Below are 23095 nucleotides of genomic sequence, written 5' to 3' on the forward strand. Positions count from 1 at the left end.
AGAAAGCTAACAAGGTAGGACCCAAGGAAACTTGGGTACCAAAATCAACTTGATTTGATTTTGATGTGTGCAGGGAAACAGAAAGAATCTTTGGTACTTGGATAGTGGTTGTTCAAGACACATGACTGGTGATTCTACCCTTCTCACAGAGTTTAAGGAGAGAGCTGGCCCAAGTATTACTTTTGGAGATGACAGCAAAGGTTATACTATGGGATATGGCTTGATTTCAAAGGACAATGTCATCATTGAAGAGGTTGCCTTAGTGGATGGTCTCAAACATAATTTGTTGAGCATCAGCCAGCTTTGTGACAAAGGCAACTCAGTAACCTTCAACAAAGAAGCCTGTGTTGAGAGAAGAGGAAATGTGTACCTAGCTGACTTCAACTCAAGTAAAGCAGAATCTGTAACTTGTCTTCTCAGTAAAGGAAGTCAAGATGAAAGTTGGCTATGGCACAAGAAGCTATCCCATTTAAACTTCAAGACCATGAATGAGCTGGTAAAGAAAGAACTAGTAAGAGGTATTCCTCTAGTGGAGTTTACAAAGGATGGACTGTGTGATGCCTGCCAAAAAGGGAAGCAGATCAAAGCATCATTCAGGAAGAAACTTGATTCAGCAATTGAAGAGCCTCTGCAACTGCTTCACATGGATCTGTTTGGACCAGTCAATGTATTGTCAATTTCAAAGAAAAGATTTTGCCTAGTAATTGTAGATGATTTTTCAAAGTTCTCTTGGACATATTTCCTAAAGTCTAAAGATGAGGCTAGTGAAATCATCATCAATCACATAAGGCAAGTTAACAATCATCCTGATTTCAAAGTTAGAAGAATCAGGAGTGATAATGGAACTGAGTTCAAGAACTATGTCATGAGAGCATTTTGTGAGGAAAATGGAATCTTACATGAGTTCTCAGCAGCAAGGACTCCACAACAGAATAGAGTAGCGGAAAGGAAGAACAAATCACTTATTGAAGCTGCAAGGACAATGCTTGAAGAATCAAAATTACCAACATATTTCTGGGCTGAAGCTGTAAACACTGCATGCTACACTCAGAACATCTCTCTGATTAATCAAGCAAGATGCATGACTCCTTATCAATTGTTCAAGAACAAGAAGCCAACTCTAAACTTTCTTCATGTCTTTGGCTGTAAATGCTATATTCTGAGAAATCAAACTGATCAAAATGGAAAGTTTGATGCTAAAGCAGATAAAGGAATTTTTGTTGGATATGCTGTTGGTAAAGCATATAGAGTCTACAATCTAAGAACCAAAATTGTTGTGAAATCTATACATGTTGTGTTTGATGATAAAAAGATTGAAGGACTGAAAGATGGAGATTACCATGAGAGCCTCAAATTCGACAATGTTGAGATGGTCAGTGATGAAAGTGATGATGAGAGTGATCAAGAAACAGTGTCTAAGGATAATGCAGACAAATATACCACCAATGAAGCACAAAACTCAACATCCATCGAGTTACATAATGCTTCATCCGTTGGAAGGTAATCTGTGTTATCCGTCGGAAGACAACCTGCCTCATCCATCGGTACTCAAAATTCACCATCCGTCGGGTTATCTAAAGGAGCAGGAAGTCAAGGTAGATCACCCATAGAAAGTACCCCTTTCTCAAATCAAAGATCCTCAAACTCAGGGGGAGTTTCTAGCAATCAAAACTCAATCACACATCAAGACAACATTGAGGTCTCTTCATCTAGAGCTAATCTACCTCAACCAAGGAAATGGACAAAAGATCACCCCTTTGAACTGATTATTGGTGATGTTTCTTCTAGAGTTCAAACCAGGAGAGCAACTCAAGAAGAATGTCTATACAACAGCTTTCTGTCAAAGGAAGAACCAAAGAAGGTAGAATAAGCCTTGTTAGATCCTGATTGGATTTTAGCTATGCAGGAGGAGCTAAACCAATTTGAAAGGAATAAAGTATGGAAGCTGGTACCCAAGCCTAAAGGAAAGAATCCAATAGACACCAAATGGGTATTCAGAAACAAGATGGATGAAAATGGCATAGTAGTAAGGAACAAAGCCAGATTGGTTGCTAAAGGCTATTGCCAGCAAGAAGGAATAGATTTTAATGAAACATTTGCTCCTGTTGCAAGACTTGAAGCCATCAGAATCTTCTTAGCCTATGCAGCCCATGCCAATTTCAAGGTCTATCAAATGGATGTCAAAAGTGCCTTTTTGAATGGAGATTTGGAGGAAGAAGTGTATGTTAGTCAACCTCCTGGCTTTGAAGATCCAAATTTTCCAGAGTATGTCTATTATATACTGAAAGCACTTTATGGACTGAAGCAAACACCTAGAGCCTGGTATGACACTTTATCAAAGTTCCTTTTGGAAAATCACTTTATCAAATTTTCCAGAGTATGTCTATTATCTACTGAAAGCACCTTGAGCTTGGTATATCTCAAGGGAACACCAAAACTTGGCATTTGGTATCCTAGAGATTCTGGTTTTGATCTAACTGGTTATTCAGATGTAGATTATGCAGGTTGCAGAATTGACAGAAAGAGCACAACAGGAACTTGTCAATTTCTAGGAAACAAGCTTGTGTCCTGATTCAGTGAAAAGCAAAATTCAGTTTCTACTTCTACAGCTGAAGCTGAATATATTGCTGCTGGCAGTTGCTGTGCATAGATTTTATGGATGAAAAATCAATTGCTAGACTATGGTTTGCAAGTTGAGAGGATTCTTATTTTCTGTGATAACACAAGTGCAATTGCCATCACTAAAAATCCAGTGCAACATTCAAGGACAATGCACATAGACATCAAGTACCATTTCATAAGGGAACATGTAATGAATGGTACCGTAGAGTTATATTTTGTTCCAAGTGAGAAGCAACTTGCAGATATCTTTACCAAGCCACTAGATGAATCCACCTTTTCAAGGTTGGTAAGTGAGTTAGGTATGCTTAATTACTCTTGAATTTATCTGAGTTATTTTGCAAGTTGAAATGTAGCCAGAAATTTAGCTGATTTTTAGTCTTGGATGAAATTTTGGCTAAGTCAAAATTTGCATCTCGACGGATGACCATTATCCATCGAGTTGAGTCATCCGTCGATATACTATTTGCAAATAAAAATCAATTACGTTTCTAGAATCTTTTAAAACTCGACGGATAACAGTTTATCCTCATCCGTCGAATTGTCTAAATCTTAACCGTTAATTCCCTGAACATTATCCATCGAGTATACTTACAGTTTGTATGCATTACACGACTGATGGAATTTTTACAGTTTATTTTTAAAACGGCTATTTTAGGGAATTTCTATTGGGTAATTTACTTTTCTTTATTATTTTCATCCGTTGTTTTTGAGATAGTATAAAAGCTTATTTCACTCTAATTATTTTCTTTTATCATTCTCAAATTCAACTGCTTTTATTTCATTCTCTCTCAAGCAAATATTCTCCTTCTCTTCAAGCTTTCATTCTCTAACAATGGCACCTGTAGTAAAGATTAAGTCTCAGACTGGGTTCATTTATGAGAAGAACAACTTCACTGCTTTGGTCAATAAGGGTATTCAGCAATCAGAAGACTATCACAAGATGATGGACTTCGTGAAGAACTGCAAGTTAAGTTATGCCATGCTTGAATCACCCACAATTTTCTGTGAAATTGTTGAAGAGATGTGGACCACTGCAATCTACAATTCTACTGACAAAACCATCACTCTAACTATCAAAGGTAGTGAGTTATGTATCAATAGTGATGTGATAAAAGCAAGTTTCAAAATTCCTGATGATAATGTAACTTCACCACACAATGACACTGATATTATCAATATGCTTAATTCCATGCATTATGCACTTCCTACTACTAAGCTAAGTGATATTAGAAGATTAGGTCTTAGGAAGGAATTGAGTTTCATGTGTGATGTTGTGACTAAAGTTTTCTCTGGAAAAATCAGTAATTTTGATTCTGTGAACATTTACATGCTTAACATGCTATACATGCTAGTTACAGATAAATTTTACAATTTCAGTGACCTTGACTTGTATGAGTTAGGTTTTAAACTAGGTGAGTTAGCCAAAAGGGGAAAGAATGTAAATTATGCTAGATTTTTCATGATATTGGCTAACCATCTTTGTCAAGAGATTGTACTTGAGAACCTAAACAACAAATTAGCTTGTTGGGTTCAAGAGAGAAGAATCATTGCAGATTTGAACAGAGCCAACCATCATAGGGATGTGCCAATGTTCTACTTTCCTGTAATGCAGACACCTCAGGTAAGTGAGGTAAGTTCATCCAACCCTCAACTATTCCAATCTCCTCAATTTCTTTGAGTTCAGGAGTAGCTATGGCAACTGTGACAATGACCAAATAGTTGCCTACCAAATCTGCTAAAACAACTGTAATTTCTAAATCCAAGTCAAAGAAAACCCCCTCTGGTATCTCTCAAAAGGTACCAGTTGAAAAATCCACCAAAGCCAAAGAGGGGAGTGTGAAGGAGTGTCAGTTAGGTAAGGGAAGGGGTGAACATCAAAGAAACCCCAAGGATAAGGTTGGAGAGTTGAGTGAATCCCATCCTAGCCACACTGCAGTTTCCCAACAAACTGCAGTGCTTAAAAAGGACAAAAGCTCACTTCTAGCTACATTGTCATCCCTGGTGCTAAAGACACAGTTTCTGCGCTTTCTCAAATTCAGTTTGATGTGGCTCCAATAAATGTGGAGTCACAGCCAAAATCTCTTATAATAGAAGCCTCTGAAACACCATACTCACCAACAAACTCTCTGGAAGTGGATATGATAAACACTTCAATTCCTGATTCTCATTCTTTTAACTCTGTTGGGGAAGCCAAAATCTAGTGCAAGTGAGCATCATCTTTTAGATGATTTATTGGCTCACTTGCCAATGCTTTCAGATACTATTGTGACATCTGTGCCTCAAATAACTTCAATCAACACAGAGTCAACAATAGTTTCTCTTCCCACCTCATTCATTTCTACTATCTCGATGGATATTGTTCATCCGTCGAGTAGTGATTGTATCCCGACGGATAAGCATAACAGCAGTTATCCGTCGGATAGCTTTACCACTCACCCGATGGATATCACTTATCCGTCGAGTGTCTCTGCACAACTTCAAACTTCAATTATTTCTATTGCAGATGATTTAGTGGTAATACAGTCACTCTTAGGACTGAGAGAGGAGAGTGCATTGAGTGAGAGGTTGGGTTTCTCCCAGGCAAAAGGAGAGGAAAAGAGTGAATCTCAGCAATCCATTTATCCAGGATTGGCAAAAGTGAGTGAGAGGAGTCCCACCTTAGTAAGTGAAGGTGAGGGTGTGAGGGTGGGGAGCCAGGGTGAGACCCTGATGTAACAAAAGAGAGATTATGAGAGAAAGGCAGATATAGGAGAAATAAGGGTGGATCCAGCCATTGCTAGTGAGTCAATGATTGTGGATGATGGTGAAAAGGAAAGATAATTTCAGCAACATTACAAAGCTGAAATTGATAACATTTCCTTGGATGCTGATACTTTTACTCATCCTGTGTCAGCCTATCAATTGTTGGCTGCTCAGGGCAATGTGGAGGCAGAACAGACTTTGAATTTAGTACACACCTCAGAATCTCTTCAAAGAGATAAAGCTGCTGTCAATAGGATGCCTTCTCAAGCTGGTGAGCCATCTGAAGAATTTGGAGTAAATTCTAATGATGATGACTCTGATTCTTTGGATGGAAGCATGAACTTAGGGGGACATGAAGGCCCAAGTTCTGTTTCAAATTTACCTGGATGGGCATGGACAAAGGAATCTACACCAGGACAATTTGGTGTATCTTTGGTCAAGCAAGTGATGGCTATTCAAAAGGTCCTTCAGGAAACTTCAGATGCTGGTACCAAGGCCATTATTCAAGCTCACCTAGACTCACTACATCTCATGAAGATCCAGCACTTAAGACAGAATCTGAGTGTGGATGAACTGAAAAGAGATATAGCTGACTTGAAAACTTATAATTCTGAGAAGCTGGATTCAGTAATTCCTTATGGTACCATGCAAGATCTATTACTGAGACTGAGGAGAGAATCAGATTCTGAAAAGAAGCTAGCCAAGCTGGAAGACAAAGTTCAAGTTATTGAGAATTCAGTGGCTATCCTTCTTCATAATCAACAGACTCAGACAAATCTTCTCATGCAACTAGCTAAAGCACAAGGCCTAACTCCTCAACTTGATGATAACAAAAAGGGGGGGAGAGAATCAAGTAAGGGGGAGAAAGGACCAACTGAGGGGGAGAAACTTCAAGTACAAATCAGCAAAGTAATTGTACCTTCAATTACTGTCTCCAAACCAACAGTTGTAGATGGTATAGATCTAATTAAAGCAGCGGCAGCAAATTTGAAAGTTGCTGAAAAAGGAAAGTTGAGTTTGATCAACTGGAATAAGATTGATGAGGAGATACAGAAAAAGTTTGAACTAGTCAAGGAGCCAGTTAAGTCAGTCACCCATCACTCTCATGTCAAGCCAATCAGTGTGAATGAGATGAGCATGAACTATCTGGAAAAAGGACAATCTTCCTGCATCAAGTCTACAAAGGCTGAAACAATTCTTAAACCAAGGGCAAATTATCCAAAATCATCTTGGAAGAACCCCATGGACACTGTGTATGAGACACCCAAGCCTGATGAAAAGAAGCTTCTGTCAAGATCTATTGTCTTCTATAAAGATCCAGCTGATTCAGCTTCAAAAAGGAGAATTGCTAAGATATTCAGAAATGGAAAGGAAATTTGTGTGGTAGCTGGACATCCACAATTTGCTCAAGCAAAGAAAGAAGAAAAAGCCAGATTAAAGCAGGAAAAGAGGCAAGCTGCTCTAGATGCAAAGAAGTCTAAACAAAAGAAAGAACAGATTGCTATCTTGGCCAAGCTACAGGCTGTAAATTTTTCTCAACAAATTCCCTCTCAACCATCTGAAGCTACTGAATCAAAGAAGAAAATTGAAGAACAGAAGAAATCCCCAAGGAAGAAAGAATTGGCTAGAAGAACAAAAAGGAAACTGGATGTTGTTGACAAGGAATTGGAAGATCAATTTCCTAAGGAATCCACACCAGCTACAACTCAAGCATCAAAGCCTTCTGTGGTATTTGAAGACATAAGGGTGGTGGATCCCTACAGGAACATACATGGTGAACCTATTATGCCAAAGGATGAGCCAATAGAGTGGGATAACATACCAATTCCTGACTTCAGTTTACCAATCCTTAGCAAGCCAAAAAGGACAAAGTCAAGGGCAGTCAAGAAAGTGAAGTTGTCACCTCTCAAATCCAAGTCAGTAGTTAAAGCTCAACCCAAGGTCAACAGGGGAGACTACTTGTACTTGTGTGACATCAAAGAATTTTCAGATCTAAATCTTTATCTGGATGAACTGGATGAAGTAAGGGCAATTGATGCATACAGAAACCTACCTGAAAGGTTGGTGTTCAAGTACAAAGGAGGAAGGGAGATTCAGTGGCCACTTCACAGGATTCTTCAAGAAAGCCAAGCTGTGCTGATTAAAGTCTATTCATCCTTCAAGAAAAACTTTGGGTTCAATGTAACTGCAAGAAGACTAGTATTGAAGAAGATTGAAGAGCTGAGGAGTGTTAGAGCTAAAGATGCACTCTCAAAGACACTAATCATCCCATATACAGGGAGAAGAGTGCATCTAAGGCCCTACTGGCTGATGGAATTCATGGATGACAAGGGTGTGAGAAGATTCTTCAGATTAGAAGACCAACTGAGTATCTCTAGCAATGAGACTCTCTTAGAAATGCAAGAAAAGTTAGATCTCTCAGAATCTGATGAACTGGAATTCCACAGGCAGCTCCAGAATTAAATTGAGGAAAATAACAGAAAGCTTGGAAGAAGATCCAGACCTTCAAGGAACTAGAAAAATCTGTTCAGGCTAGAGGAGCATCTTGAATTGACTGTGAGCCAAATCTTGTACATTTTGTTTAATTGAAGCACTTTCAGTTTATCTACTTATCTTTAAAGATGTATGTTCAGGATGTTTTGTTATCATCAAGTATCTCTTAATTTATGGCTACAATTCCAGTAGACATAAATTGGGGGAGATTATTGTGCATATGTTGTGTACTTGATGATTTCATAAAAAAACATCTAAGTAGATTTTACTTAGTGAAATTATGTAGCACTCGACGGATAAGAATTATAGTCCCGACGGATAACTCATTATAGTTCCGACGGATGATTCACTTATTATCCATCGAGTGAGTAGCTTATGTAATAATAAGTTTGTAGCACAGTTATGTATGCACCTTTGTATAGAATCTGTAGTAGCATATAAGTCATGTTGACTTTAACTAGATATGCAGAATAGGTTGATTAATTGTACATAAATGATGTCTTGTAATTCTGCATAAGTGAAATAGAGTCAAGTGCCAAAATAGCTACCGACGGATGATTAACAAAGCCATCGACGGATGATCAAATGACTATCAACGGATGTTTAATATAGCAGTCGACGGATGATCAATTAAACCATCAACGGATGTTCTGAAAGTCGACGGATGATCATATGAAGAATTCAAACAGCAGTTGAACAGTGAAAGCTGACACACAGCCGTCGAGATGTATACAAACACACTATGGAAGCCCATTAACTGGGTAATAGAGGACGAAAAGCAGCAAAGCTTAAGACTGATAGTTTTTATATTTGTTCAGTCTTTTTGACTTTGTAATCTTGGTATTATATAAACCAAGAGTGTAGCAAATAGAAAAATAACTGAGATAGCTGAGAAACACAAAAACAGAGAAATCTTTGTAAGCAGAATCATTAGCATTTCCTGTATTCTCAGTAGTTCAATTTGTAAGCAGCTGTGAGCATTCTTGCACACAGAGTCCTCTCGATATATTATATATATCTCTGGTGGAATTGTTTAAATCCACCAGAAAGTTTTTAAAGACTCTTGTTTTTAATTACTTATGTTTTGATTCAATTAAGTTTACATTTCGCATTGTGCTAATCAAAACAAATATATCTATAATCGAGTTGAACATTTTTATTTTGAGAAAGAGGTTCAAGAATTCCATTCAACCCCCCTTCTGTAATTCTTGCAATATTGTTAAGGGACTAACAATTAATTATTTTCTGAATAATTACAAAATTATTTTATAAAGTCGGGAATCGTCCGACTTCAACCGTTTTTACGTTTTTACAACCTGAAACTCTTCTGAAAACTCCTTCCTAATCTAATCTGGTAATTCCGGACATTTTCTGTGTTTTGACTTTTTCAATTCGGATTACGGTTTGACCCGTGCGCCGCTCGGCGCCAGATTTTCGATACGATAACCATCTCGGTGAATCATCAAAACCCGCATTCTCGAGAGACGGGATATTATTACAATATTTTCGTATAAAGTGTTTTATAAGAAGCCCAGTTTGGATAATTATCCAGTACGGGTACTAAATTGGATCATTTTTGCAGTTACTTAGCAGCTAAGTAACTAATTTATCGATCTAATACTCGTTTTTGTAGTTACTTAGTGGCCAAGTAACTAATTTAACGATCCAACACAAACTAATATTCCAAAAATATATATAGCCCTTTTATCATTCATTTTATTCGAATAATCACAATCAGTCAGTAAAACCCCGTAAAATACAGAGAAAATGTCGAATTCACTTCATGTTCTTCATAATCAAACGTAAGAACGAAGGCGTTACCGAACTCCTATTCAAGCGTGCAATATATCAAACGAAGCTCTTGAAAAGTACTTTCTGAATAATCAATCATTTCAGTTCAGAAATCAAGGTGATTTTGTTATTTACTTATTTTAATTCGAATTATTTGATGATTAAAATATGAATTTTTGTTCTTGATGTTTTTGATATGATTTGATGATTCCATCGTGTAGATAATATTTTTCTAGTCAGTTTGGTATATTATATTTCAAAAATAGAGTTCAATAACATATAGAAAAGGGTGTTTAATTCTCAAAAAATAAAATTAGGGTTCTTGATATGAATGTTCTTAATTGAAAATTGGGAGTTTCTTTATTAAGGGTTATTACCTGAAATTGATTGCACATAATTGTAGATCGTCCAAAGACGATTCTATTGGTGTATGGGTAGTGAACAGACGATAGCCGGAAGGGCTTCTTCGGAAAATCGTTCAAGGCGGCGGCAGGGATTTTCAGAGAGAATTTTCGGCCGATACTGTAATTTATTGATGATAAAATTCATGTATTTGTGTTCCTGGAATCCATGCCTACAAATCTGCATATTTTGACGAATTTCTGAGTCGATTTCAAGTCGCCGGAAAAGCTTGGGGTAGTCGTTAATGGCGACCGTCGGCAGCGTTCGTCGGGGAAGATGACCAAATTACAAATTGGTCCCCCTAGTTTCCAATACTTACAGTTCTAGTACTGTTATTTTAAAATTCTACGAATATTAGATTTATGTTTTAAAAATTTAAGAAAACAGGATTTCTGTTTACTTTATTTTAAAAATGATATTTTCATTATTTTAAAAATCTGGAAAAATGATGTATTTAATTGTTCTAAATTCAGAAAATTATTTTAATTATTTATTTATTCAAAAATAAATCAAAATTATTTTATTAATTAATTTTAGTTAGTTTAATTATTTTAATTAATCGATTAATTAATTATTAATTGATTAATTAATTTAATTAATTATTAATTAATTTTAATTGATTTAATAATTAGATTTAATTATTTAAAACTGATTTAAAAATTCCAAAAAATAGTTTCGAGCTTTAAAATATTATTTTAAATTATTTTCAAGACTCGATAATTATTAGAAAATTATTTTAAAGTCCGATTCAGGTGTTCGAACTCTATTATTTAATTATAAATTGATTCGGAGTTCCATTTTAATTCCGAAAAATGTTCAAAAATTTGTATTAAATACCTGGAAAATCATTTTGACCCCGAATCTTCTTTGAAGAATTTATTTGATCAAATATCTTGCATGCTATGTGCTACGTGCTAACTGATTGATGTGTTATATGCCTATGTGGTTATGGTTTGACTGTTTTAGTCATAACTTTTAATCCGTAAATCGGATTTGGGTAAAACGAAGGGTAGATAAAAGCTTATGACGTCTATTTGATGATTAGAATAATATGAGTATGAATAATTGATAAATACTTGTGATGCCTAGCAGAGTCAGCGAGGCATAGAAAAGGAAACCAGTGATCTATAAATAGAATCAAAGCATAAAAAGAGAAGGAAAGTGATTGATAAATAGAAGCAAGGTATAAAAAGAGAAGAAAAGTGGTTGATGAGTAAAACTGTTAGATGAGTACAAGTAAAGTGGAAATCGTCGATGATAAGGCAAGTACTTCTGAACTTCTCTTCAAGATATATTGCAAATATTTTTTGAACTGTTTTCATAACATGTCGCTATTATTCAAAATAATTCTTGTTTTATATTGCAAGTGCTTTAAACTATTTAACCTTGAACCCTGATTCTTCTTGATCTTGAGCCATAAGCCTTGTTCTTCATAAACCATTGATTGTTGAATTTTCAGATACTAGCCAAACACATACGATACTCCTCTACAAATACATATCTACCACATACTGATTTCTGATTTGGAATTGCTTGATATACCAACCCTTATTCCTTGTTTAACAGAAGACCAATCCTTGGAACCCTTGAACCCCTGGTCTTCTAATTTCTGATTCTTTCCTTGATTGAAAGCCAAACTTTTTGAATCTCTTGTTATACCTTCATGGTATTGTGAATCACCCTGTGCTTCAAGATAAATATTTTTATGATCCAGCTTATTGAACTACATTGGTTATCATATTGAATTGTTTTAGAATTGGATGGTTTTATAAATGTGGGCCAGATTCGTGGTCAGACCATATTCGTGGTCATAATAGGCCAATACATGCCTTGAATCCATTATATAGAGCAAAGTTAGGAGCCTTGCTCGGGGTTAGTGTGTGACTGATCAGCAACCTAATCTTGGTTTTTAAAATGAAAAGTGAATATCCAATTCTAATCATTGCTTATTCAGAAACTTGATTCTTCTGAATCATTTCAATTGGTTATTATTTAACCTCATTTATTGCTATTATGACTTGCTGAGCTAGTTAGCTCACTCTTACAAATCTTTTTATGTTTTCAACAATTGAAAAGAAAATTGTTGGTAACGAGGATTCCCAATCCAGTGTGTGAGCTAGGAATCCTGGTTAAGTTGAATCGAGCTAGCAAGAGCTTTATATTGTAGAGAAGTTATGCAAGATTGTACGAACGATATCGTTATCAATTATACATTGAACTAGTTGGGATTTGGTACGATGTAATAAAAGTTAAGGTTGTGGTTTGTTTTCATACTTTAACCTGTTGCGATCCGTGATTGTGTAAAGAAGGGTTAATGCATATAATAATTTATATATAGGTTTGAATATTGTGGTGTGTGTTGTGAGCACCAAACTTCTGACTCGGGTTTGGAAGACGTTACAATATGTTAGACGACCAGCTATGCTTGGCATATCATCGCTATCAATTCTACCCGAATGATAATAAATTCCGACTCGTAAATATACGTATTTCCATAATACGTATAACAATTAGGGTACAAGCATTCATAACTCAATTCAATAATCTTTTTCGGAAAACATATGTTTCCGTCATTTCGTAAAGTAGGGTTATCAACTATTTTATAAAATGTTTTATCACAATATGCAAGTAGGTTCGTACAATATTTATTTATGTTAGATATATTTGATAATGTCATGTCTAATATGATTTATGTTTAGTTTTCAGATCTTACTTAAACAGGACAAATCAGTACTTAACTGAAATCAGCACTTATACTGAAGTCAGAACTTAAGTGATCAGTACTTAAGGTTCAGGAGATATTTATCAGGAGATAATATCAGAACTTAAAGGAAACTTTCAGATAAGGAAGGTGGCTGATTGAAAGGAAAGAAGATCGAGACAAACGTAAGAAGAGATATGCATGAAGAAGGAATTCTATGAAGAATGGAATACTTGGAAGAAAAGATATATGATTGATATATTTTAGGAAGCAGAATTATATTCCATATCAATTAGCGATTATCTTGTAACTGTGTAGTATATAAACACAGACATAGGGTTTACACTATAAGTGTTATAATTATTGAGAATATTATTCATTGTAACCCTAGCAGCTCTCGTGATATTTGTTCATCACTGAGAGAGAACAGTTCCATATTGTAACAGAGTTTATTGCATTGAATAAAGTATGTTTTCTGTTACTTGTGTTATTTGAATTCGATTTGATTGTGCTATACACTGTATTCAACCCCCTTCTACAGTGTGTGTGACCTAACAAGTGGTATCAGAGCCTATCTGTTAGCACACAAACAGTTTAAGATCCAAAAATAATCATGTCTGAAGCAGAAACTCCAACCAAGCCCACCAAAACTGAAGAACCACCAAAGACTCAAATCTATAGTCTATATGAGGCTATTAGAGTTCCCATACTGAAGCCATCTGAATATCCCATATGGAAGGTGAGGATGACTATGTTTCTGGAAGCTACTGATCCAGAATATCTTGACAGAATCCATGAAGGACCTCACAAGCCAACAAAACTCGCTGTTGTAGTTACAGGTGAAGCAGCAAAGTCTATACCAAAGGAGAAGAGTGATTACACTGCTGAAGATATTGCTTCAATTGCTAAGGATGCTAAGGTACGACACTTGCTACATAGTGCCATTAATAATGTAATGTCAAACAGGGTAATTAACTGCAAGACTGCAAAGGAGATATGGGATGTCTTGGAGACAAGGTGCCAGGAAACTAATTCGATTAAGAAGAACAGGAAGACAATACTCACTCAAGAGTATGAACAATTTGACTCAAAGCCTAATGAGTCATTGACTGATTTATATGACAGATTTGTCAAACTCTTGAATGATTTGTCTCTAGTTGATAAGGAGTATGATATTGAAGATTCAAACCTTAAATTCATGTTAGCTCTTCTTGAAAGTTGGGATTTGAAGGCAACAATTATAAGAGACAACTATAATCTTGAAGAAACAACTCTTGATGAAATTTATGGGATCCTCAAGACTCATGAACTTGAGATGGAACAAAGAAGCAAGAGGAAAGGAGGAAAGTCAAGGACAATTTCTCTTAAAGCTGAAGAAGAATCCCCCAAGGCAGCTACCTCAAGGAAAGGCAAGGGAAAACCGCTCATCACAAAGTCTGATACTGAGTTATCAAGTTCTGATAGTGATGATGACTCAAAAACTGAAAGCTTGCCTGAGATGGATGCTGATGAAGAGATGATGAAGCTGTGTGCTCTTATGGTGAAAGGAATCACAAGGATTGTATACAGGAAGTTCAGGAAAGGAAAGAGGTTTTCCAGGAAAGGTGCAAGTTCTGATAAGAAGAATTTCAGAAAATCTGAAGGCAAAGGAGTGAAGTCTGACAGAGGAGATCACTCAAATGTCAAATGCTATAACTGTAGTGAGAAAGGCCACATATCTCCTGATTGCAAGAAAATGAAGAATGACAAAGGCAAGGCTCTTGTCACAAAGAAGAAAAGCTGGACAGACACTTCAGATTCTGAAAGTGAGGAGAACTATGCCTTGATGGCAAATGCTGATAGCAGTCCTGAAGCTGCTGAGTTAAAGGTACCTCAAAGTACTTATGCCTTTCATACTGATGATATTAATGAGTTGAGAAGATATCTTAAAACCATGTTTATTAGTTATAGAGATCAAACTTTAACATGTGAAAGATTAACTTCTGAAAATCTTGCTTGTAAAAAGAGGAATGATTATTTAGAAAAAGAGTTAGTCATGTTCCATCAAACTCAGAAAGATAGAGATGATGCTTTCTATGTTAGGGATAAAGTACTTAAAATGAATGAATCTCTAAAAACTGAGCTAGAAAAGGAAAGAGAGAATATCAGGACTTGGACTAACTCTGGCAGAACAACTCAGAATTTGTTAAGTAGTGGAAACTGGAAAGAGGGCTTAGGTTATGGAGATGATAAGAATGATAAAGGAACTGTAGAAATTAAGCCTATAGTTGTTGAACAAAAGCCAAAGATAAAACCTGTTAAGTTTGTAGCTGTAAAGTCTAAAACTGAAAAATCAGAAGTTAAAGAAGAATTAACTTCTGACAAACTAAAACAGGAAAAGATAATTGAAGTAAACGTGGGCTTAATGACAAAGAAGCAGCTTAAGCATAAGCTGAAAGAAGTTAAGAATATAAACAAGGTAAAGTCACCTAGGAAAAATAGGAATGGAAAGGAAGGTGTAAATAAAGGCAATGATTATAAGCCTGTTCCTAATGCTCCTAGAAAAACATGTCATAACTGTGGAAGTTCTAACCAGCTGACTTCTTTTTGCAGGAAGAATAAGAACATAAACTCCTTACCTTCAAAGTCAGGAGTTAAGAGTCAGTCTGTTAGATACAGGCCACAAAATCCTTATTTTCATTGTGGTAGTTTATGGAATTCCATTTATACTTGTAAGGAATATCATAGTTTGTACTATGATTATTATCAAATAAAACCTTCTTTAAAGAAAGTTAGCATTGTTCCTTCTAGTGTAAGTTCTGATACAAAGTCTGATAGTATAAATACTGATAAGAAAAATGTTAACATAAAATTTGATGCTAAATCCGTTGTAAATGTTAACAAAATTAATAAGGCCACAGGATCCAAGCAAGTCTGGGTCCTTAAAACTAATCATTAGTGGTCTTTGTAATCGCAGGGCAACAGGAAAAACATCCTAGTTCTGGATAGTGGATGTTCAGGACATATGACTGGAAATAAAGCCCTGCTATCAGACTTTGTGAAGAAGGCTGAGCCAAGTGTTTCTTATGGAGATGGCAACATTGGAAAAACATTGGGATATGGAAATATCAATCTTGGGAATGTCATCATTAAAGAAGTAGCTCTGGTCTCAGGACTTAAACACAATCTGCTGAGTGTTAGTCAAATCTGTGACAGAGGTTATCATGTGGATTTCGTTGAAGAACACTGTGAAATTGTAAGCAAATCTACAGGAAAAGTTGTTCTGAAAGGATACAGGAATGGTAACATTTATGAAGCCAAGCTTTCAACAAGTATTGATGGGTCTGCAATCTGTCTGGTGAGTAGAGCATCAATTGAAGAAAGCTGGAATTGGCACAAGAAACTCTCTCATTTAAATTTCAACAATATAAATGAACAGGTCAAGAAAGATCTTGTGAGAGGACTGCCAAAGTTAGTATTTGCTCCTGATGGCCTTTGTGATTCTTGTCAGAAGGCTAAACAAAGAAAATCTTCATTCACGAGCAAGACTGAATCATCAATTCTTGAGCCTTATCACCTACTACATGTTGATCTATTTGGTCCAGTGAATGTCATGTCTATTATAAAGAAGAAATATGTTATGGTCATAGTGGATGAGTTCACCAGATACACATGGGTGTATTTATTGCACACAAAAAGTGAAACTGCATCTATCTTGATTGATCATGTCAAGAAACTGGATAAATTGATCAAAGATTCTGTGAAGATAATAAGAAGTGATAATAGCACCGAGTTCAAGAATTTGACAATGGAAGAGTTCTGCAAAGACCATGGAATTAAGCAGGAATTTTCTGCTCCTGGAACTCCACAGCAAAATGGAGTTGTTGAAAGAAAGAATAGAACTCTTATTGAAGCTGCATGAACAATGCTTGATGAAGCAAAGCTACCAACCTATTTTTGGGATGAAGCTGTGCAGACTGCTTGTTTTACTCAGAATGAAACACTCATTAACAAGCAAGGAAAGACACCATATAAGATGGTGAAGAAAAAGAAGCCAAATCTGAAGTATTTTTATGTATTTGGATGCAAGTGTTTTGTTCTTAAGACTCATCCTGAACAGCTATCCAAATTTGACTTAAAAGCTGATGAAGGAATTTTTATTGGATATCCACTTTCCATAAAAGCCTTCAGAGTCTACAATTTAAGAACAAGGGTTGTCATGGAATCTATCAATGTCTCCTTTGATGATAAGAAGATTACTGGACTTGAAGATTTCAATGATCATGATCAGCTGAGATTCGAAAATGAAGACTTAAATTCTGATACTGAAAATCCTGACAGTCTATATCCTGATACTGCAAACTTTGATGGATTAAACTCTGATGTTATTGAAACAGTGGTGACTACGTCAAAGGAAGATGCACCTGTGCAGGGGGAGCATACTGAAGATATAACCATATCTCAAGAAGCATCAGAACATACAATTGGCTCTTCAAGTTCTGATTCATCAAGTTCTGATAAGCCAAGTTCTAATAGTTCTGAAAACTTAAATTCTGAAGAATCCAACTCAGAGAGCATAGTTTCAGGGGGAGCATCAGAAAATATTAATGAAGATGGCATGGATCATGGGGGAGCATCCAGTTCTAGAGAAAACCTTCCATCTGTAAGGAAGTGGACTAAATCACATACACCTGACTTAATTATTGGGAATCCTGATGCAGGTGTCAGAACTAGAACAGCTACTTCAAGTGAATGTCTCTATAATTCTTTTCTTTCTCAGACTGAACCAAAGAAAGTAGAAGAAGCTCTTCAAGATGTTGATTGGGTGCAAGCAATGCAGGAAGAGTTAAATGAATTTGAAAGAAACAAAGTCTGGACCCTAGTGCCAAGACCAAAGAACAGATTTGTTGTTGGTACAAAGTGGGTGTTCAGAAATAAAACTGATAGTGATGGCATAATTACAAGAAATAAAGCAAGGTTGGTTGCAAAAGGATATTCTCAATAGGAGGGAATTGATTATGATGAAACATTTGCACCAGTTGCTAGATTGGAAGCCAAAAGGATATTTTTGGCTTATGCTGCTTACAAAAAGTTTACTGTCTTTCAAATGGATGTGAAAAGTGCTTTTCTCAATGGAGAATTGGAAGAGGAAGTATATGTTGAACAACCTCCAGGCTTTGTAGATCCCCAATATCCAAATCATGTCTATAGGCTTGATAAAGCACTTTATGGCCTTAAGCAAGCTCCAAGAGCATGGTATGAGACTTTAGCTCAGTTTCTTCTGGAAAGTGGATTTAACAGAGGAACTATAGACAAAACACTGTTATATCTCAACCATGTAAATGACTTACTTTTGGTTTAGATATATGTTAATGATATCATCTTTGGTTATAGAAATGATAAACTTTGCAAGAAGTTTGTCAAACTGATACAGTCAAGATATCAAATGAGTATGATGGGGGAACTTAGCTATTTTCTGGGCACTTTTATTTGTCAAACCAAGTACACCAGAAATTTGCTGAAGAAATTTGGAATGCAAGATTGTTCAAGTGCATCCACTCCCATGGCCACTGCAACAAAACTGGATAAGGATACTGGTAAATCAGTAGATATTACTGATTACAGAGGTATGATTGGCTCTCTACTCTATCTAACTTCTAGTAGACCTGATATCATGTATGCTACATGTCTTTGTGCAAGATTTCAAGCAGATCCAAGAGAACCTCACTTAACATCTGTGAAAAGAATTTTCAAGTATCTTAAGGGAACAACTGATCTGGGATTGTGGTATCCCTGAGAATCAGACTTTAAACTAATAGGTTACTCAGATGCAGATTTTGCAGGTTGCAAAATTGACAGGAAAAGCACAAGTGGAAGCTGCCAATTTCTTGGAGGCAGATTGGTTTCTTGGTTTAGCAAGAAACAAAAGTCAATTTCCATATCAACTGCAGAAGCAGAATATATTGCTGCAGGAAGCTGTTGTGCACAGATTCTTTGGATGAAGAATCAGTTACTGGATTATGGGTTAACATATTTTAAAATCCCTATTTACTGTGATTATCAAAAACTAGCAGAACACATCAGCATTAGGTGGTACCACTTCCTAAGGGAACATGTGGATGAAGGTACAGTGAAATTGCACTTTGTTCCAACAGATCAACAACTAGCAGATATCTTCACCAAACCACTGTATGAAGCTACTTTTACATGATTGGTAAATGAACTTGGAATGGTTTTAGGTTCTTTCTCTAAATCTGCTTAGTTTTTGTTCTGACGCATCAGACTTTATGAACAGTATTTACAGATATTACTATCTTTGTGTATTATGTGCTTATTGAAAATTGCTTAAGTACTGATTGTTGTCTGATGTGAATCTCTAAACTCTGATAGTGATATGCATGTTTCTGTGATTATTCAATCCAATGAGGATAAATATGCTAGATGCTGACCTAGTAGTCTTTAATATACTAACAAATGCCATGTTAGAAGTAATTATTTATGTGGAAATCTATTGACACAAGCAAATTCTGATATTGAGCTTAGTTAAGTTTACTTTGTCTATCTTATTACTAAGTTAACAACTAGAATAATGCTTTTCATCTGTTAAGTTCTAATGTTAGTAAATCTGGTGAATGTACTAAGTGCTGATAAACCTCACTTATCAAAAGAAAAGGAAAAGAAAATGAATAAATATCGGGTACTCCTTTGAGATCTAGAGTAAAAACTGTGGAAGGGAAGACCCAAGTGCATTGCTGGTATTAAGTAATATGCATCAAAAAAGCAAATAAATATTTTTCTTGGTGACTTTTCACACTCTATGATTACTGGAGAAATACTCTGATAATTGCATAAATTCTGATAAGCAGTCGTGACTCACTTACACTGAGAAGCCACTGTAAACTGAAATTTCAAAAGATGCATAAAATGAGCACAAAACAGTTGAGGTGGACTCATGCATGAACTCATTCTAAAGTAGACTTCAGAATCATGACAGGTTTTGAGCAAAGTTCTTAGTTATGCCTTATTTTTAAGATATATTGAAGTGAATCAGACTTTAATCTTTATCTGATTTTTAGCTTTCTGCACACACATACACTCCATATGAATGATGAAAATTACTGTGGTGATAAATGATGTTTTCGATGAACAGTTTATGTGTCAGATTGCATAAATTCTGAGGACAAGTTATGATGGAAGTTCTGATGATTACGTTCTGAAGAAATGAAATCAGAATTTGTGTGAAGCATTGCAGAAATAGGCATTTACTTTTCGAGTTAAGAAATCATGTTCTGATGACTGTTAAGTTCTGATATAAGTCTAAGTTCTGATAATACACTCTGATTCTTTACTTGACTTATTTGTGGTTAAAATATGTAACGGTCTTATTTAAAATCAGAATATGTTTGGGTGAGATATTAACAGTCAATACAATTAGGGTTACTGGTACACGTCCATGCACAGTAATTTTTACTTGTTTCATGTGCACATTAAATCCTGTTTTACACTTCCAATGGCTGTTTTTATTCTCATCAGTCTAGGGAGACGAGGTAGAATTATTTCTACCTGTAATCATTAAATTTTCCTTGTGTCTCCTAACATTCCATTGGCTATATAAACCAACACTTCATTCCAGCCAGCACATCTCTCATTTTCTCACAAACTCACTCTCGCCTTATTCTTATCACCACAAATGGCTGCATTTGGCTGGTTTTACAATTATGGTACTGAGACAGTACATGTCTTTCTCAATAGAATTCCAACTCCATACCATATCAACAACATCCCTCACAATCTCTGGATTCAATTTCCAGAGATCATTAAACGTGATCTGTTGACATTCCGAAGAGATCTACATCTCTGTCATTTCTGACAGTAGGAGCAAATCATTCGCCTTGCTGTTCTTTTTATTGAGAGTAGGAAGAAGAAATAGTTTATGCTCCCTGTTTCTCTTCACTGTCAGCCTTGTCTCGCTTCTAAGCTTAGGACAAAAGCTGTTGATGTTAGGATTTGTAGCTTAGGACAATCTTGTACTTTTGTGATGTAATTTAAATTTCATGGAATATATTTGCTCAATATATTAATGAAATTTTATATTTATGCAAGATTTTGTCTCTGAGTTGTTTGATATTCTGATGCATTTATAAATCCTGATTTACCCATATTCAGATGACCGTTTTAACTCTGATATAAATCAAGTTCTGATTCTGACGTGTAAATATTTGCTACTTGGTTTCTTTACGGTCATACTCTAATTGGTTATATTTTTACAGAATATTGGTCTCGCAGTGAAAATAATTTATTAAGTGGGAACAGTTTTAAATTTTAAACTAAAACTGAACTACCTTAATTAATGGGATTACTTGGTAAGTGGAACAGTTTTTCCTTGAAAAACTGCATGTGATAAGTAATGATTACTGTATTCCTGTGCCCATTAATTATCCTTTACTGCTGCATGTCTGACAGGTGTCCAACGGTTACTTTTTCTACCGTGTATAATTAAAAGAGAGAAAGGATTCTAAAATCTTTTATTTACTTTAACATTTTATCTCTCTCTTTTTACTACTATTCTCTCTCATCTCCTGACGCTTTTTCATACAGACATTTTATCAAACACCTTACAGGTAACCTTATTTCTCAATTTTTCTCATGGCACCTAAGGATTTGATTATAGATGGAGCCAAGTTTGTACCCAACAACTATGCTGCAATCTTGAACAATGCTGAAGCTCCATCTGATTTGCACTTTGTGCAAGATCTTCTAACACACAGTGAGATTGGGTATGCATTGACCCAACCTCAAGTACTTTCAAGCAAACAAGTTCTGACGTTCTGGCGGACTGGGCATTTTGATAATGGTGGTGCTACTGGAACTCCAAGCATTATCTTTGAAGTAAATGATATTGAGCATGTGGTAACTCCTGGAGCAGTTCGTAAAGCTCTACACTTACTAGAAGGAACCTGTTCTCCAGCAGCTCATGGCCAATTTGGGGTATGAGAAGAGTTTGGCCAAGCTTGGACAGTTGAAAAGAGCACATATCAGAAAAGAATGGAGCTTTTTCTTCGACTGCATCACTAAGGCATTCTCCAATAAGTGTTCCAACTTTGATGCCATTCCAATTATGAGTCAACACATCGGGTATGCTATTATTTACCACACTCATTTTGATTTTGCAAGAGATGTGCTAGGTTTTATAGGGGATAGGATGACAGAAGATAGGAATGTAGTCTACTTTGCTAGATTCTGTCAGCTTATATATAACTTCTATTGTGCTAATGAACCCCAACCTACCACTGACTTAATTCCACCCTTTAAGCTTGCAAAACGGGCTTTTAATGACTTGGTAAATGCTGACCTTAAGAAAAAGGTGGTTAGACCCTTACAGATACTTCAACCTACTCAACCCTCTATCAGAACATACATCAAACCTTCACAGATATCTCAACCTTCATCATCAACACATATTGTGAGGCCTTCATCTTCAAAGCCCAAGAGGACAAAGACTGTACCTCAGACACCACAGAATAGAAGGAGGATTGTTCTGAGAGATGAGTCAGATAGTGAGGAACAGGTTCCTGTGTCAGAACCTGTTGTCAAAGAAGTTGAGAAGGTCTCTTCTCAGAAGGATACTGGAATTGGGGGCTCTAAGCTTCTCAAAAGGCTTTGAAGGATGTATTCTGCTGAAACTCCCAGGGAATCTGCACCTTCAAAGAGATACAAGAAACAGAGAGCACAAAGGTACAGGGCTGAGTCAGTTTCAGAGGATGAGGAAGCAGCAGCAAAGGAAGGAGATCAGGAATCTCTGATCTCAAAAGAGCCAGAATTTGCTGAAGCTACTGAATCTACACCTCCATTGTCACCAACTCAGGAAACTGCTCAAGATAAAGTATCTACACCACCTGTGTCTCCTATAAATGAACTAGTATCTACTGCAGACCCAGGCACAAGTGTTGAGATTGATATTCACAAACTAATTGTGCCTGCAATTCTCTACTTAGAAGCTCCACCAGCTCCAATCAATCCATCAACAACACCACTTCCTGATGCTAATGAAATTCCAGAATTGTCTACAACACCTTCTCTGCATCTAGACATTGACGATCAGACTATAGGTGAGCATCAGAATATGGCTGTTGATCAGAACTTGGAAGTAGATCAGCACTTAGAGGATGATGTTGAAGCCTCAATAGCCTCTCATACTGTTCTTTTATCAGAGGATGTTAACTCTGTAATTTCTGATGCTGCAAATGCTGATGTTACTGGTGATGCTGCTACAAATGGAGATGCTGATGAAGTTGGTCCTTCTGGACATGCACCTCTACAAGCTCCTTCAAATGCTGAACTAGTTAAAAAGTTTGTTAGAGGAGA

Source organism: Apium graveolens, chromosome 9, assembly GCF_009905375.1.
Source record: "Apium graveolens cultivar Ventura chromosome 9, ASM990537v1, whole genome shotgun sequence".
In the NCBI taxonomy this organism is placed as follows: Eukaryota; Viridiplantae; Streptophyta; class Magnoliopsida; order Apiales; family Apiaceae; genus Apium; species Apium graveolens.